The 17,840-nt window shown below is 41.8% G+C and overlaps 1 non-coding gene across 1 annotated transcript; it reads right to left on the bottom strand.

Annotated features, from left to right (window-relative positions):
- Positions 1-16,094: 16,094 nt before the first annotated feature.
- TRNAT-GGU lies at positions 16,095-16,167 on the bottom strand. Its single transcript has one exon. It is a non-coding gene; the product is annotated as a tRNA-Thr (tRNA).
- Positions 16,168-17,840: the final 1,673 nt, after the last annotated feature.

The raw sequence follows: 17,840 nt of genomic DNA, 5'->3' as shown, positions 1-17,840 counted from the left end.
GAGTGACTATTAGTAATCAGATGAGAACAACACAAAATACCTGGCACACAGTAACTCTTCAATAAATCATACTTAATATTATTACTACCACTTTGGAAGATATATTATATATGTGTGTATATATATATATCACACACACACTTTGTCTCCCCCTCCCTCCAAATATACATATACACACACATATCTATCTATCATCTATCATCTATCTGTCTATATATACACAGAGAAAGAGAACCACAAATAATAACTATTATAATTTCAAGTTGTTCCCAATTTCAGATCAGAAGTAGGGCCAGCAAAATATGTGCATGCCCTAAGAGGCTTTCATTCAGGTCAAGACTTCATCTCCCAATTAACACACTCTCCCTCTGGGAATAGAATGTCAAGCAAAATGGAATTATTCTTGCTTTCTCTCATCAGCAGTGGCGTCGGCCACTGTCAGGCTCCCGGCAGATAAGGACTCAGGGTTGCTCTGCTTGACACTTAAGTCCTGATCGGCACGTGTCCGCCAGTCACTGAAATAGATCACTCCGGGATCCGTCTTTGCAGCTTCGTTCCTCACGGCTTCCCACGATGAGGGATATTCTGGCCACAGAGGGAGAACCCCTGTGTATGGCAGGGTTTTTCATGCTTCTAGACTTTTCTCCTCCCAATCAGGAACGCTTGTTCCATCTACCGACCTTTGAGAGTCCACATGACCTTCACAGACCAGCTCAAATGCTCCTCCTCCTCCTCACTGAAGGCTTTTCACAGCCTCCGTACGGAACTTATTGTTCCTTCCTAAGCACTTTGCACAGCACTCTGCTGCACCTCTGTGTAACAGCAGCTTGTTTTAGCTTTGGATTTAAGCTCGTGGTTTCTATGTATTGTGTCTCCATTGATGCATCCGATTTCTGTCCAGTCAGAAACCAGTTCTTTCAGCAGGACATCTGTCCCCAAGCCTGGCAGAGTGAGAACTATACGGCAGAAGCTCAGCAGTGGTCCTTCTCCTGGTATTTATTGTTCGATGAATACTTGTTAAAATAGCAACTTTTCCTACTAATGAAAAGTGTTGCTCTGAGGGCAACAAGAGGCGAGAACTGCTCTCGTTTGGCTTTAGAACAAGGCAGCTGAGTAAGCCAGAGGGTTAATTCATCAGTGGGATAATCAGAATGGCTGTATACACAGATGCATTTTGCAAAAGGCAGAAATAGATTTGTCGTTTCACTCTGTTTTCGCCAGGACTCTGGTGGCATCGAAGAAAGCAGGTGAAACTAATTTAATGTTCTATTTAAATCTTTCAGGGATTTTTATTTGCCCAAAGCAAAATATCTCATTCAATAAAGGCATGTCAGGCCCTCAATGCATGGTAGCCAGGTGAAAAATTTGCCTGAATAGATAATGAGGCTTCCAGTCCCGGAGTTTGCCATAGATCAGCGCTGGTTCACTGGGGAGGGAGAAAGGACTGGGTTTGGAATCAGTAATAGCACTCAGTTCTTCCCTGGCCCTGACACCTCTGGAGCACAAAACTCCTTGCAAATGAGTTTCTCAAAAAAAAATCTCATTACAGATTTTTTTGTTTGCATCTGAATGAGATGAAACCAAGGTCTGGGCCTACTCAGAGTCTCACAGAATCTGACTCCAACATATGCGTAACACGCATTTTTGATTAGAGACCTGACAGATTTGCAAGTGAAATGTTCTCTGGCCTGACTCAGGAAGTGGCTTTCACGAGGTACCACGCTTATATGGGAGACAGAACCTGTTCAGTTCAGCAGAACACTTCGGTTTGTCTGATGCAGATGATCCAAAAGGCATCTGTTCATAGAAATTAGAAAAATGCACTGGTGATTACTCTGTTTCTACGTACACTGTGGTGAACAAAGGGGGGTCTCATGACCTAATAACAACGTGCACTTGGGGACGTCTGGTCCAAGGCCAATGCTTGGGGTGAAGTATTGCATTTCTGATATAAGGCCAAAGGCAAAAAAAGACGAGCTCAGGAGTTGAAAGGACTAGACCACTTGTAAATATGGTACAATGCAGAATAATTTATTATTGAAGTACAGTCAGTTACAATGTGTCAGTTTCTAGTGTGCAGCGTAAATAACCATAGCATATATATATATATATACACACACATATATATATACATATATTCATTTTCATATTCTTTTCCATTAAAGGCTATTATATGATATTGAATGTAGTTCCCTCTGCTTTATAGAAGAAATTTATTTTTATCTGTTTTTATATATAGTAGTTATCATTATTTTTAAAAAATTTTAACACCTTTATTGTGGTATGGCTTCTGTACAGTAAATTACACATATTTCAGATATACAATTGGATGAATGTTTATAGATGTAGACACCTATGAAACCACCACCACAATCAAGACGGCTAACATTTCCATCCCTCCCCAAGAGGTGCACTTTTCGAATTCCCAATTTGTCCCTTCCCATCTCCTTTACCTGCTGGTAATGATGAGTTTGTTCTCTATGGCTGTGAGTCTGTTTCTGTTTCGTAGATAATGTCTGTCGATAGGTGAATGGATAAACAAGATGTGGTGTATACACACACACACACACACACACACACACACACACACAAAATGGAATATTACTCAGCCATGAAAACACAATACCATTTGCAGCAACATGGATGAAACTGGAGACTGTCATTCTAAGTGAAGTAAGCCAGAAAGAGAAAGAAAAATGCCATGTGATAATTGCTTATATGTGGAGTCTATAGTGGTTATCATTCACAAATCTCAAACTCCCAAATTTATCCCTTCTCACCCCCTTTCCCCCAGTAACTATAAGATTCTGAAAAGGTTTTAAATCTCCTTCCATTGGCAACCCTGGCGGTGGTGGGCAAGAAACACTTGGCACATGGAAGTGAAGTTACATAAGAAGGTTTACACTAAAGATGTAGACGTTTGTGTCGCCAATACAGGTATCAGAGTAGAAGCAATGCGTGGATGAGTTCCATCAGGAAAATAATGTAGAAAGAGGAGGAGGAGCCACCAGGACTACCTACATATCTTTTGGTGGAAAGAAAAACTAAGAGAGAAAGAGCAGTCAGAGAGCAAGCAAGCCTCGGGAGGGAGTTTAAGAGAGTGGGCGACCTTAAGCATTAGTTACAATAGAAACGTCAAGGAAGATCGAGACTCAGGAAAGCCCCATTGGACTGGAACTACTGGAAATTAAGTTTCTGTATCGGGGGATGTTACTCTGGTCGGGACAGGAACAGACTAGCATGAAGTCAGGAGGGAGTGAGAAGGAGGTGGTGCAGGCAGCTTAGCAGCTGGAAATTTCGAGAATTTTATTATTCGGGGAAAAGAAACAGATGGGATGGTAGCTTGAGGGTTGAGCTGGGATTCAAAAACCCACTTGTTTGGTAAAATTTCTCGGTACCACGTTCATTGTCAAAGGCCCTCTTAAAGGCTGTGTCTTACCCGTGGTTGAGTCCTAGAGAGAAAATCTGAATTCTGGGCAACTATGTAAATCTCAGTGGCCTCCGTGTTTGTCATTGGAAAATGGGGGTGCCAGTCCTTGCTTTTTCAGGGCATGTTGTAAAAGTTCCAGGAAATACAAAATCATTATTTTAAACCACAAAACTTATATAAATTGTGGTATTACTATCATCATGACCCACAACATATTGTTTTAAAGAGTCCGACACAAAAAGCTTCATAATATTCATATTTCAAAACATTTTAGTAGCAAGTAATTCTGTAAGTAACAATTTGAGATTAAATTAAGGACATAGAAACAGGTATTTCAACAAATCCTTTCTCAACCCTCTTTAAGGCATGATGAGATGAGTATAGTTTTGTTTATTTTATAGATGGGAAAAACATCTTTGTGATGTGAACTGGTATTCTCAGGTTCACTGAGCCAGTTAGAAGTCAACGTTCAGAATTCAAACCTGTGGTATAAAATTAAAATCCAGCAACAGCTTAATCAAATCCTAACACTTGTCTGTTTCCCCAAATTTTCTTCTATGTTTCAACAGGAAACTTGGTAAAATAACTGTTTGATTTGAGTGGGCATGTCGGCTAAAATGACTACTTGTGTAATTATGAGCTGAATTCAGAATCGAGGAAGAAATCTTCAACGAATTGAAAGATCCCCAGGGCTCTTCTGGGTCTGATTCTTTTTAGATCGTCTGTGTATCGCTTGTGGAAATGAGCATCAGAAATCCTACATGAACTGTGTTAATACCAATCTTACTGTAAATGGACTTTACCACCTAAATCCTGTTTCTCATTAAAATGCTCCAGGCTTCCTCCTCGCCGCTCCAAGGTGGGTGTGCTGAAGGCTGGCGGATCTTATCTGTTCCCCCACCGAGTACCCTCAGGTACGTAAGGACGTGCCATTAGTAAGTGGGTACTCGTGTACTTCAGAGTACCAACGTGAAGGCAATTTAGCATTATCTTCACTACTATCTAATAACTGAAACTCTATTTTTTGCTGGGAGGCAGGAAGAAGAAAAGTGACAAGGGAAACGATTTATTCCAACACAAGACCTGCTGATTCCTTCGGGCGGGAGAGGTGGTGCAGCGCCGTGGTTCGGACCGGCTTTCAGCCTGGGCCCTGCCACTTAACCAGCAGTGGGATTTTGGCGTCAGTGCTCTGTGCCTTGGTTTCGGAATTATTAAATGTAGAAGAGTTATATTAAGCCCTAGCACATAGAAAGCCCTATGTGTATTATCTATCATTGTTGTGAATATTAATATTTTACTTCCAGAGTTATTGTGAAGGTCTCTCTTTTGAATTTTGTCTCTTTACAAATAGCCAAAGAGTATACTGTCATCCAGATAAATTAAATTTTTAACTCCATTTAGTACCAAAATAAGGCTCTTTTGAGACAAGTATAAACTCCAGAAAAGAGAACTAGACCTTCTTCCAAGCAGAAGAGTTTCTCCGGTTGTAAGCCACTGACTCATTTCTTCGTATTTATTTGACATTTATTGAGTGTCTGTTACATGCTTGTTGCCCTGTGTGTGTGAGACGACAGCCATCAATTCCTCCTTCACTATTCGTGCAGGTCGCTCCTCACATCAAAGCAGGAGTCTGTTTCACCTCCCACTGAAGCTGGCTGACCTTGCTTTCACAAATAAAATGTAGCAGAAGGAATGTCATGCCAGTTCCTCTTAGCTTTTAAAATAACTGCCAGCTTCTGCTTCCTCTCTTTTGGAAACCAGTGTCCACGGAAGATGTTCAGCTAAGCCGAGACTCGTGTACCCTGAGAAAGTGCCAGTCAGACATGTAGAGAGAGGGGCCCATCCAGCCCCTCCTGGATCCAGCCATCCCAGGCACGTGAAGGAAGGTGCGAGCCACCACCCCCAACCCTCTGGGGCACCACGTGGCGTGCGTGGATCTGCCCAGCCCACACTGCAGACTTGGGAGAAGTATTTAATTATTGCCTTTAAACCACTGAAATTTCGGGGCGGGGGGAGGTGTTGTAAAGCAGCAGTGAGGAACCAGGACGATGCTTTTAGCTCAGCAGCGGTAGCTCAAGGGTGGCATCCCCAGCTCTGAAGACGGAGTTGCAGCTAAGAGGTGAGATGAGATGAAGCCAATAGAAACCAGACAGGGAGTACGTTCATTTTCATGTCTGGCTCTCATGAAGGCAGGTCCAGACACTCAAATTTATCAATATATCCAGAGATTAATCGTTCATATAAATCAGGATGCCGATTTATTAATATATTATGCCATGTAAACTGGAATATATTCCAGTCAGCAAATTTACCCTCTATTCAGCAAGCTAAACTAAAAGGGCCAATTTATCATCAGGACATTGCACGGTGGGCATGAAACCCAGCAGGAGCGTTAGCCCGTTGCTCTTCACGGCAGAGATCGCAGAACTGGGATATGTCAGCAGGACGGTGCCAGACGCGTACGGACACATTTGAGCCACCTGTTCTCCCTCTTGAAGGCTTCATGCTGCCCACTGCTTCTGGTTAGCGGTCTTCTTCCGGACAGTGTGCCCATCAACTGACAATGATGGGGTTAGCGCTCCACCCCCACCCCACCCAAATTACTAGGACTGTGTTAGAATGATTGACCCAGATACATTCTCTTGAAACAAAACCAGCAACACTTCCACAGTGCTGGGTGCTCTTAAAATTCCTGAGCCTCCGATTCCCGGCTGGTTCTTAGGGTGACCCGTCCACGTTTTTGTGAGCTTGGCTATCACTGTGTTATCTCGGCTGCGTGTTCTACAGCAGGTGCCTCTACGCATATTCCCAGTTGCCTCTACTACTGTTTGTGATAAGATTGCCTGAAAGGTGTCCCTCTTGCCTGGACACCAAACTACCCTGCTGATGTACTTTTTTTTTTTTTTTCCGAGGATGACTTCACTTTTTCTCATATTCATAACCCAAGGTTCTATTTTAAGGACTTGTCACTTGTCCTTCTCGACATGCATCTCCTGACACTGAGCTCATCACAATAATATCTGTGTAAGCAGCGTCTATGTCGAAGACTTTCAGGTCTGTCTGTTCATCCCTCACCACTTTGCCAGTTCCAGCCCAGCCAGACAACTTCCTCGGAGATTTTACTTGCATTTTATAATCAACACACCAAATGTGGAATTCCCCTATATTCCCCTCAGCATCTCCACAAAGCTTTTCTTTTCTTTATTTTCCATTTAATAGGACGGCCTTTTTAAAAAACTGAGCATTCTAGGTTTAAAAACAGTTTTTTTAGTTCTTTTTTTTTTTTTTCCTCTACCTATTACCCAAGTCTTCTAGACTTGGTCTCGGAATTGCTGCTCAAATCTCTCTCTTCCATTTTCAGCATCAGCATCCCAGCTGGAGTTACATTACTTCTCTCCTAGGACTGTGGCCACATATCCTTAAATTTTCTCTCTCTTGCCTTTTCAATCTCTAATTGATTCTATGCAGACTGCCAGACGGCTCTTCTCAGCCACTCTTACTGATTAAAATCCAGCAAGGCTCTTCTTGGTTTACCAGATGAAACTCACATTCTTCAGTTTGACTTTCCAGGCCTTCTACAAACATTTAATCTCCTTACTCTCGTATGTAATACCCCGTATTCTGAGGAAATTGGAATCTGGTGGTGTTTACTAAACACATCACATTTTTTTTCCAGTTCCTCTCTCCTTACAAAGTTCCCTGTCTCATCTTCCCACCTGAAGAGTAACAGTGTCTACCTTTGAGGCACACTGCAAATGCAGGCTCTTCTGTACATTTTTTTCCCATAATTCTTCCCACGCTCTCTTTTTTGAATATTTGTAGCAGTTTGCGTAGATCTCTTACAGCATTGCTTCCAGCTGTGGTCGTCTGTGCACAGGTTTACCCAATCTTTCCCACCAGGCTCTAGTCTCTTTGAAGGAAGTAGCTGTGGCTTCTTCAGTGCTATAGTCTTAATGAATTGCACACTGCCTGGCACACTGTAGAAGCTTCATAATATTTTTAAACTTGGAATAGATCAGAGTTAAGCGGCCCACATGGGGATCAAGTCTATGACCTCAGTCTCATTATCACTGAAGCCTGGCCACAAGAAAAATATTAAAAAGTGGCAAACATTCTTGTTATATTTAAGCTTTAATTAAAGTCCATTTAATTCTCAAGACATGTTCCAGTTGAGTGACCCTGAAGAAGAATAGAGATTGTCCTCCATTCATTAACAGAGCAGGGATAAACCAAGTTCCTCTAGGAATTTCCATTTGAAAACAGTCCAGTATTTGCCCAGACTAAGAACAGAGATAAGTGGCTAGAGACAGAGTCGTGGGTAGTTATAAAGTTTTTTGACGTTAAATGCATTTGGTTAACCAGGAACGTTACTTCCTACGTTAGCCCTGCTTTACGGACTGGAGAGGATTAAAAAAAAAAAAATCAAAACATAAGATCGCTATTCTCAAAGATGTTTATTTCATATATATGAATTGATATATGATGTTTCTTTCATATGTATGTTTATATATGAAAGACAGATATTTATTTCATATATATGAATATATACACATACATATATAATATGCAAATACATACTATGCATATATAATATATAAATGAATATGTAAAGGGAAACACAAGTACACACACACACACACACACACACACGTGTATATATTTGTGTATTTTTGTTCTTCACCGACTGCACTTTCTCGGCCGCTTGCTGTTTACTGTTCATGACCTGCTCATACGTCCTCTCTGCCGTAAAGTGGCTACTCTTTTATACCCGGATTGTTCCATCCATGACACTGCAGGTCAGGGATCAGCAGTGCTTTTCTCCAAAGGGTTAGGTAGTAAATCTTTTAGTCCTGGATGAAAAATCTGGTCTAGGGGGCCACACACGGTCTCCATCAAAACGACTGCGGCTCTGTCCGGCGACGGGAAGGCAGCCACGGGTCGGTGTGTCTGCAACCACAGTTGCACAAAGCAGCCTGCACTGGCCCACAGGGCCCGCTCATCCGGATTATCTGCGGACTCCGAGGCTTTCTCCAGCCAGGAATTCTTCTAGATTTGTCTTCATCTGACGTGAGCTCCTCGTTGACTTTTTTACTTCTTTGGCAAAGTTGTAAAACTTCTTTGACGTTAGCACTGAAAGAAGCAGGGGAGAGACATCGGAGACTAAAAACGCTGAGGGAAATTAGATGTTTGATCCAGGGCACTGTGGCAGGAGAGTTGGAACACCGAGGAAGGGGGCTGTGTCTGCCAAATGAAATCTTTTTCTAGTTCTTTCTTGGGGATCCAGAGAGCCTTGGGTCAAACCCAGGCGCTTCCGAACACAGTGCAACTTTCTTATTCATTACGGGTAAAAATAACCACTGACATAAAAAAGAAATGAGCAACAGAGTTGATTTAATGCCCCCTGAACCTCCAGTGTTAGAAGTAAACCCTCTGAGCAAGAAGAAGTCAGATGCGGAAGAGGCTGTGACACAGGAACGCCTTTTTCCTTTTTGTGAATCTCGCAGCTCTGAGCATGGCTTAACCTTCCAGGTCAGCAGATATGCGAGAAAGGCAACCCAAGACGCAGGCTGCCCGGACTGCTCTGAGCCACAGGGACCCTCGCGTGGATTTCCGAGGTCAAGGTGCCTGTCACAGGGGATTTTCCTCCCCAGAGCCTCCCGGGGCCGACCGGGATATGCAGCTGTGTGTCATATCACTGACTGTTTACCAGGGCCAAAGCCAGCAGGACCAAAAGCTGGCAAAGCATCTGATACTCATTTAATCCTTAAACCTTAAGTTTTAATTGTCCTCATCTTGACACGATCTTTTTTTTTTTTTTTTTTTTTTTCACTTTTTGGAATAAACTCCTCCTAAATTCCTATCTTTCTACCCAGAATTTCTCCCAGGTGAAAATAACTTAGTAGCATCAGGCCTCACAACTGGTTAATTTTTACTTGTGTGCATGGAATTCATTTTATTCGAAGGTCAATATTATAAGTTAAAGCTTTGAATGAATCCTTAAGTTCTAGTTGATCAGATTTCTTCTGGATTCATGGTTACCTTCATTCTTGTTGTTAAAAGAATGCACACCATTTCAAGGCCTGTGCATTTTTTTTTTAATCCAATTTTGTTTTTCTCTGTCTCCACAAGGTCTTTCTTTCTCTTTAGTTCCCAGCAACCTGCACCCTTTTCCCCAAATTTAATAATTTAAGTGCATGATGTTGGCCCCCTCCCGCATACACGTCTGGTGATCAGTATTTACCATTTGTGTTAGAAATTAACTGCTTACCACACCTATTTCCCTTTCTTCCCGGGCACAGAGGCAGATTTTATTTCCCAGTTACTCTCTGTTTGATACAACCATACGACAGAGGCCACCGAAATGTGCTGGAAATGATGGTTCTCCCTTTCAGACCTGTTCTAACAGACCTCGCTTACCATCCTCTTTCTTTTCTGCCCACTGGCTAGAAGTAAAAGACTCAGATGCCCTAAACGATGGTAGGACCGTGAGATGGAAAGAAAGTAGGCCTGTAAATCACCACGTGGAAGGCTGCACACTGAACATGTTCATTGGGCTGTTAGTTGAGCAAGAAATTAAAATTTTGTATGGCAAACAACTAAATTTCTGGGAAATTATCTGTTACAGCGGCTGGCATTGCCTTAACTCACATACCACGCAGAACTATTACCCATTATTTCCAAGACACTGTCACTGTTTCTTCCTCTGTTACCATGTTCTCTTCATAGTTGGAACAACTTGATCCCCAGTGAGAGGGGTTTCAAAACACAAAGCAGTAAAATGTTGCAGTCACTTTCCTTCCTTGTCGTTTTGACAGCAAACCTGAAAGGCGGTTACTGTTTATCCTTATTCTTCAGAGGAAGACAAGGCTACCCAAGAAGTTAAGTGGATTTTCAAACTCACGCAGCTAATGACGGAAAGACCAGCTCTCAAATACAATTTGGTCTGGTCCCAAAGCTCAGGCTTCTCACATTATGTTATCTCTTCTGTCATGTCCCAGAACCTCTAAAGAGCCTTCAGTGTTACCACAATTCCAATAATCTCCTTTTCAACCTGCAATGAATACAGAGTTTCCAGGGAGCCATTTATGGCCTGCAGTGTCCATAAGACACTTAAGGACAGGAAAGGTAATAGAAGGGCCAAGAAAAAATTTTTCCTAACATTTGTTAATAACGTCCCTTAGATAAATTCCAAGAAGTCTGGTCATACAGTTTTCTGCACTCAAGAGGTTTTGCTGGGATTCCACCAAGGGACCCAGTCCAACGAGAACATGGTAAAACTTCTAAACCCAAAATGTGGAATTTAAGATAAAACTCCACTGATTTGAAAAGAAGTCATTAAATAGTCTTCTTAATGTGAAAACATCATAAATCATGAGTTTCAGGGAGTGAAGTGACACTTGGCATTGTGATCCACACCATCTGTATATTTATAAATGGGACAAGAGTGACATGCCTCTCCTTTGTAGAATGCCTCTGTGCCCTACCTAGCACCTTTCCCCTGCCGTGGCTGTCGCCGCCCATCGCCTTGTGATGTTCAGTGAGGAAGCTGCTTTTATTCCAAATGAAAGAGAGATTTAAATCATTGAATCTCAGCTAAACTAACGGTAAAGCCAATTGACCACTGAATAATTCCAGGATTTGGACATTTATATTGAGTTTCTACTGTGTCAGCTGTAAATTTGATTAACATCCCTTTATATTACCTCGACTTTTATTTAAATATTTACTGCTCCCTGACTGTTCACCAAGTACTGTTCTTTGTGCACACTAGAATGCAGCCGCGAATGAGGTGGACGATGTTCTTGCTTTGAGGGTGCCTATGGCAACCTTTTAAAAATAACATGTTCATTACTCTACTGCAGATGATGACTGAGGATTAAAAAAGGTAAAAAGCTTATCCAAGCTCACATAGCTGAATTTAGATAGGCTATAATTCAAAGGCATGGTCATTTGTTGTGAAGTCAGTGATAAACCTATTACCCAGAATGTGACAAGGTTCAAAATACAAGAAATATATAGAAAATGTCCCAGTCTAATTAGGATTGGGTAATAATCTAATTAAGGAGATAGTACTTATAATATGTCAAACACATGAAAATAACTCGGGAGTATAATTTAGGGAAAAACCATTGTAGTCAAAGATAAGTCCTTAAGTAGTTTTGTGATGAAGCAGAAGAAAAAGGGGGTCAGGAAGGTTTCCATAGAGAATTCCCCTCTACTCGGGGGCCATCACCACCCTTTCAGGGCTGGGGTCTGATCCCAAGTTGCTGGATCATAAGCCTTGTGGGTTGAGCCCAAGCCAGCTCTGGTCTCTTTAAGTGTGTTTTTTTTCTCCCCTCTCTCTGCACTGGGACCTTTTTGCAGAGGTGGGGAGGAGTGCTGAAGCAACCTGGGCCTTTGCGGGCTCCTGGCTTGTATCCGCTCCAATGCGCTGCCTGTGCAGACACCCTCAGCTCTTCCCCTCACTCTGCTCAGATGCAGCCTTGAGTGCAAGTTTCCTTTGTCCCTCATAGCTGATCACTTCCCTGTCCTCTGCCACCCCTGCCTTATTGTGTAGCCGCACTGCAGGGCAGGGCAGGCCTGTGTGGACTCTTGGCATAGATTGAGGCATGAACTTTAATAAATTTTAGATGTTTGAAATCATAGCCAGCATCTTTTCCTACCACAGTGGTATAAAACTGTAAATCAATTATAATAGGAATTCTGGAAAATCACGTGAAGACTGACCACCTTGCTCTTGAACAACCAATCGAGCAAAGAAGAAAAGGGAAAAAGAATCAAAAATTATCTTGAGTCAAATGAAAATGAAAATATAATGCGATTAAACATCTACATTAAGAAGAAAATCAAATACATATTTAAATTTATACCTCTAAGAACTAGGAAAAGACCAAATGAAGCCCCAAGTTAGTAGAAGTAAAGAAATAAAGATCAGAGTGGAAATAAATGATATAGACACTAAACACATAATAGCCTTTTTTAAATTGATTAATCGTTAGCTAATCTAAGAAAAAAAGAGATGACTGTAAAAAATAGAATCAGAAATGAAACAATACAACTGGTAACACAATATCGCAGATAAAAAGAAACTGCAGTGAACAATTATGCACCAAAAATTGGAAAACCTAGAAGTGAATACATTCTTTTAAAAGTTGGATACTAGAAACATCCAACCCACCAAGACTGAATTATGACAACATAGAAAATCTGAGCATACCTATGACTATTTAGGAGATTGAATCAATAATCAAAAAACTCTCTGTGAGCCACCATATATAAAAATAAAATTTAAAAAAAAAGTTTCTTTTGTATAGCACAGGGAACTGTGTGCAATATCTTATAATAACCTTTCATGGAAAAAATGAAAACAAATAAATGTATATATGTGCATGACTGGGATATTGTGCTGTATACCAGAGAAAGACACATTGTAATTGACTGTACTTCAATTAAAAAAAAAAAAAAAAAAAAAAAAAAACCTAAGAAACAAAATACCTCTCAATACAGAAAATCCCCCATATGGTTTTATTGGAGAAATCTACTAAACTTCTAAAGAAGAATTAATACCAATCCTTCTAAAACACTCCAGAAAAATTGAAGAGTAGAAAACACTTCCAAACTCATTTAATGATGGAATCATTCCCCTGATCCCCAAATCTGGCAAGGACACTATAAGAAAAGAAAATTACAGGGCAAAATTCCTGATGAACATAGATGCAAAATTTCTCAATAGAGTATTAGCAAACCAAATTGAATAGTACATTAAAAGGACCACACACCACGATGAAGAGGGATGTATTCCAAGGATGCAAGACGGTTCAACAGCCACAGAATCAATCAGCATGCTACACCACATTAACTAAAATAAAAGGTAAAGATTATACGACCACCTCAAAAGATGCAGAAAAAACACTGACAAAATTTAACATCCTTTCATGATGAAAACTCTTGACAAACTGGATATAGAAGGAACGGACCTCAACCTAATAAAGGCCATCTATGACAAGTCCACAGCTAACATCACACTCAGCAGGGAAAAGCTAAAAGCCCTTCCTCTAAGATGAGGAACAAGGCAAGAATGCCCATTTTCTCCACTTTTATTCAAAATCCCCCATATGGTTTTATTGGAGAATTCTACTATGCAAAATAGTACTGGAGGTTCTAGCCAGAGGAATTAGACAAGAAAAAGAAATAAAAGTAACACAAATTGAAATTAAATGAACTCCATTGGCAGATGACATGACCTTACATACAGAAAACCCCAAATAAAGACTCTACCCAGAAACTGTTAGAACTAATATGCAAATCAAGTAAGACTGCACGATACAAAATCAATATGCAAAAATCAGCTGTATTTTTTCTATGCTCTCAACAAAGTATTGGAAGGAAAAATTAAGAAATCGATCCCAAACACAGTAGATCAAAAAGAGTAAAACACTGAAGACTGTATTTAACCAAAGAGTTGAAAGATCTGCACACTGAGAACTACAAAACACCGACTAAATAAACTGAAGGAGATGCAAATCAATGTAAAGATATTAGAACACCTAGGAGAACTTGGATCATGTCCCTAAGTCCCAGCCCTCCTGGCTGGGTCTGTGGGTTCTGACCATGACACCTGTCTGAAAGCTTCTCCTTGTAACCACCTGGGAACTCTTTTCTACTTCTCTGTCAGCAGTCCTGGGCATCAACTATCTCTCTCCTTCCTCGAGGCCAGGGGTCTCCCAAATTTTTATGAAAAGGGCTGGATAAATATTTTAGTTGACGAGAGTCCTACATCTCTATCATGGCTACTCAACTCTGCCATTGTGTCCCAAGGACAGCCGTGGAGAATACATAAATTATGGGCATGGCTGTGTTCTAATAAAGCTTCATTTACACATCAGAGGGTGTGCAGGAGTCGTCTGTGTGCTTCGTTTCATTTCTGGATCTCTGTCCTAGGCCACTGGCAGGCTCTTCCTTTAGTTTCCTTGATTCTTGTGGGATCCGCACGATCTCAGGGGTGGCCCACCAGGACCACTAATTGTGCCACAGGTGTGACATATGCCACAGACAAGAAGAAAAAAAAAGATTTCATTTTAATTTTTTTCCCCATGAATCTCAGAAACAACACTTAGGATGTATCTCGACCTTGTTTTTCTGCATTAATAAGCAACTCAGCCTCCTGCTCCCAGGGTGAGGATACGTCGGGAACATAAGCACAGGCTGTTAGGGGGACACCATGCACAGTGAGTGTGCTGCACACTTGCAGGGCGGTCTCACGATTGCCTTTCTATCTGGCAGCAGGTGGAGTTTCAGGTTTCTCATCACTGAGAGAAGAATGTAGTCCCCATCTCAGATCAGAGAAAGCCCCCTAGGAATAAACCCTGACCGTGCTGCTGGCGTTTCGAGAAGAGAGAAGCAGGTCCCAGCTGAGAGAATGGAATTACTGACCTCTTCTCGCTGATACTAACCACTAACATATAAAATAGATAAACACGTTTCTACTGTAGAGCACAGGGAACTATATTCAATATCTTGTAGTAACTTATAATGAAAAAGAATATGGAAATGAATATATGGATGTAAATGAATGACTGAACTCCTATGCCGTCCACCAGAAACTGACACAACATTGTAAATTGACTAGACTTCAGTAAGAAACAAAACCAAAACCCCAAACCAAAAACAAACAAAAATCAAACCAAAGAAAACAACAACAAAAAAGAGTTAATGACAGAGCCAAGACCTGCCCCTCCTCAAATCCAGAGCCAACCCTGATGGCTCTGCCTTGGTCCCATGAGTGCTGGCCTGTTGAGGGACCACACCCTACTGCTTAATCTTTTCTCTTTCTCCTACGTATCCAACTCCTTCCTCTGAACTGAACTGTTACCTTTAAGCCCACTTTAAGTCTCTCCAAGCAATACGGAAACCAAACCAACCCAACCCTTCATCTCTTCCTTTTCCCCATGTCTTTACTTCCCCTCGTCCACACTAGTTGTCCATTCCGCCCTTCTAATCTGCTTTCCAGGCTCAGCTTTCCACTAGACCAAGTCTTGTTAAAGTCACCTGTGACATACAGGTTGCTGAATTCAGTAAGCGTTTTTCTCTCCTCAGTTCACTTGATTCTGGACCGCACTTGCTACAGCTGACCTCTCCTTCTTTCTTAAAATACTCTGCTTCCTGAGTTTCCACGACAAGCCTCTCCCTGAATTTCCTCTTGCTCACGGCCCTGTTGACTGCTGCGTTTTCTCGTCTTCACCAGCTGAGTGCTATGACGCTCTTACTTCCTGCTAAACACTAGGCAAATAATAGGATATAATTAGGTCTGGAAGAAAGTCTGTAGCGTTGCTGTGTTAAAGAAGTGGCCTGGAGCGGTCCCTGGCCCCTTACTCCTTCCTGCACTGCAGCTCTTAACAGTAGCATCTTGGTTTTGAATTATGAACCTGTGGTCTTTTTTCAGTAATATCAGTGGAGCCCAAAGGAAACTTTCTACTCGCTTAATCTTTATCTGACTCTTCCCTCGCCTAAACCTTAAATCTCACTCAGTTTATGTGTTTCTCTCATCTTTGACACATTTGTTGGGACCAGTTCCAGATTATGTAGGTCCCGTCCCCTTATCTTGACTTTAGGACACAACTGGCAATTGAAGAATAATTTGTTTTATTTTATTTTATTTATTTAATGGAGGTACTGGGAATTGAACCCAGGACCTCGTGCCTACCAAGCATGCACTCTACCACTGAGCTATATCCTCCCCCCCGACTTGAAGAATAATTTCAAGCCAAAGGCTTTCGTAATAGCAGGTCACGCAAATGGCTCTAATGGATTCAAGTGAGTGCTCAGAGAATAGGTTCCATGAGAGGAAAGGGCTCTTACTAAACTGTTAATATGGGAGGCAAAGGGGTCCAACATCCCAGAATATGGGCTCGGGGGGCAGTGGCTTGTGTGGGGGTGTTGGGGCCACGGAATAGACGCCAGCACAAATAAGCCTACAAACAGGGTATGCGATGATGCTGAAATTAACTGAAGGAATTCCCAGAGAAGGAGGTGGAGTTAAGCTACCAAATCTTTTCACTCCATTATTTTTGCCCAAGATTCTCCTTAGCTTATTCTCTGAGAGCTGTTAATTCAATCTGAACCCTAGAAAACAGTCACCATTCTCTAGGGATACAATGCTGGCCTTCATTTGAGAGTAATCGGTTGTCTGATAATTTCATGTCTTTGGGTCTCTGCTGTGTTGTCTGGAAATCATCCCATGGATCAAGAAAGACGAACAATGAGGCAGCTTCAATGAGACCCATAACAATGCTCCAACCGGATGGTGGCATTTAAGATAGATGGCAAATGCCAATTCTGAGGCACTTCTGTAAGAATTTTGTGTTTCCCATTAGGGACATAATGCAGCCTCCATCTAATCTGCAAGTTTAAAATTGCAAATCCAACCCTTGGGAGAAGACTGGGTGAATCGCAAGTGACTATTGCTTAAGTTTCACATGAATAAATATATTGGCTGTGTTGGTGTTATTCAACACTCAGAACCACCAAATACATTTTTGTATCATTTTATTTGTAGAAGAATGGCACAATTATTTTCAGAATAAGTAACTCCTCAGTTTAGTGACAATTATGTTCCATTATAATAATTAAAATCACACTGTGCTATTTGGATGAACTCAATAGAAGAATGATTTCTTGGGGGAAGATTTAATCGGATCATTATTTTTTTCTCCAGCATTAAAAATATCTGTAAATTATTTCCATTCATTGTACCACTGCTTAATTTTGATTTTTTTTTTTTTTTTTTTGCTGTCCTGTGGAAAGAAATATCACGCACAAGATGGAAGCCTCAACCCACCCTTGAACCATCTGTGCACCCTAATTGTTCTTGGAGGTGTGCCGGGGCTTGGCAAATTCGGGGCTCGTGACTGGGCATGATAGCAGGGCTACAGATGGTGGGAGCACCTGAAACCAGGTGGGTGGAAGCAGGCGGTGGGCGAAACAGCGGTGTTTCAGCAGACTGGTCTATGGAAAAGAGAGCTCTAGGAAGTGGGTGAGAGATCGTAAGGAAGTGTCAACAGCTCTCTTGGGGGTGAAGCTGGCAAGAGCTTGGAAGGGCATTAGGGCCTCAGGCTGAAGGGCTGGAGTTCAGGAAAGCACTCCTGCTTTAAGGGTGAACTGACGCATAAAGCAGAAAGCCCAGGTGGGGGATGTGTTGGGCCACCAAGGCAGGGGCTGGGGGGCAGCCAAGGCCATTTGGACACTGTGATGTTCTAGTTCACTCTGACGCGTATCTGACACTGGAATCATAGCAGTGAGATGATCAGCCCTGCTTAGGCACTTAGCGGTCTGCTGGTAGGTGCTGCTGCTGCTGCGTGCGTTTGTCTCGGCTTGAGGTACCTCTTACATTGGATGCAGAGGACAGGGAATG

The sequence above is a fragment of the Camelus ferus genome, chromosome 36 (assembly GCF_009834535.1).
Source record: "Camelus ferus isolate YT-003-E chromosome 36, BCGSAC_Cfer_1.0, whole genome shotgun sequence".
In the NCBI taxonomy this organism is placed as follows: Eukaryota; Metazoa; Chordata; class Mammalia; order Artiodactyla; family Camelidae; genus Camelus; species Camelus ferus.
This window is presented reverse-complemented; position numbering and strand designations above follow the sequence as displayed.